Source organism: Parus major, chromosome 27, assembly GCF_001522545.3.
Source record: "Parus major isolate Abel chromosome 27, Parus_major1.1, whole genome shotgun sequence".
NCBI lineage: Eukaryota > Metazoa > Chordata > Aves > Passeriformes > Paridae > Parus > Parus major.
In genome coordinates this window covers 893,137-894,466 of record NC_031796.1, presented here as the reverse complement: position 1 = coordinate 894,466, position 1,330 = coordinate 893,137, and the positions used below count along the sequence as shown (strand labels likewise).

Below are 1,330 nucleotides of genomic sequence, written 5' to 3'. Positions count from 1 at the left end.
GGATTTGGGGTGTGGGGCTGGATTTGGGGCGGGATGTGGGGCTGGATTTGGAACCAGGGAGGGGTTTCACACTCCCCCAGGGGAAGGGTCCCGGGGTTCTGCCGGCGTTGCCCTTCCTTGAGCAGGGCACGAATGAAGCCCGGGGGCTTTTCCAACATCCCGGAGCAGCGGGAAGAGCCCGGGATCCCGGCACAGACCCAGCTCGGAGCCCCCGACCCCCGGGAGCCTCTCGGGCCCCCCGAGCCCCCCAAACACCCCCCGGTCCCGGGCTCCCGTTCCCCGCAGCCTCCCGGAGCTGACACCGGTGAAAGACGCCCGGAGCGGAGCGATTCCCGCCCCTCGGGTCTCGCTGCCGGGAGCGCCCGTGAAGCGGGGCCCGGGGGTTATAACGGGACCGCCCCGGCCCCCGGGGCTCACCTGGGGACTCCCGGGGGAGGGCCCGAACTGCACCCCCCGGGCTGCCCGAAGCCTCCGGAGCCGTAGGGCCGAACCCGGTAACGGCGTTCTGAAGCGGGACGGAGCTCAGGACCCGCAGGGACAGCGCTGTCCCGTCCCGCTCCCACCGGCGGCCGCGCTCCCGGGCCCGGGAGTGGCACCGAGGCCCCGCCGAGGCTGAGGCACGGAGGTCCGCGCACCGCCCGGCACCGCCCGCCCCAGGCCCGGGGATGCACCTGAGCCCCCCCGGGCCGCCCCCGCGTGTCCCCCCGGTACCTCCCGGTGCCGGCTCCGGGTCCCGCCGGGCGCCGCTTCCGGGCCCGCCGCCACCTCTGACCCCGGAAGGGAAACCCCAGAGCGAGGCTGCGCCGGCACCGACCATCGGCGGCCGCGGGGGGAGCCGGGGACAGACCATTCACCGCAGGAGGGGGGAGCAGTGGGGCTGGGAGAGACCATTCACAGCGGGAGGGGGAATCAGTGGGGCTGGGGACCACCGTTACCCACGGGAGGGGGAATCACTATGACTGGGAGAGACCATTTCCTGTGCGGGGGGATCAGTGGAGCTGGGAAGGACCATTCCTGGTGGGAGGTGGAATCAGTAGGGCTGGGAGAGACCATTCCAAAATGGGGAATCAGTGGGGTGAAGGCAATGCCATTCCCCGTGTTTGGGGCGAGCAGGGGAGACATCATTCCCCCCCTTTTGGGGTGTGCCAATGGGTCTGGGAGAGACCATTCTCCAGTGGGGGGGTGACCATGGGGTTGGGAGAGACCATTCCGTGCTGGGGGAGTATCCATGGGGCTGGGAGACACCATTCCGCACATGGGGGGAATCAGTGGGGCGAGGGACAAACCATTCTCCTATGGGAGAGGGGGATTCACGGGGTGTCCCGTGGCC

At 70.5% G+C, this 1,330-nt stretch overlaps 1 protein-coding gene across 3 annotated transcripts in view; it reads right to left on the bottom strand.

Annotated features, from left to right (window-relative positions):
* Positions 1 to 816, bottom strand: part of STARD3 (StAR related lipid transfer domain containing 3) — a 20,259-nt gene extending 19,443 nt beyond the window's left edge. For 2 of the 3 annotated variants that reach the window (XM_015651409.2, XM_033520037.1), the window contains exon 1: positions 712 to 816. The gene's annotated coding sequence lies outside the window, so the exon portion shown is untranslated. Of the gene's footprint in view, positions 1 to 417; positions 542 to 711 lie in introns of those variants that run through there. The other variant, XM_015651410.3, reaches the window with a different exon arrangement.
* Between the last annotated feature and the right edge of the window lie 514 nt (positions 817 to 1,330).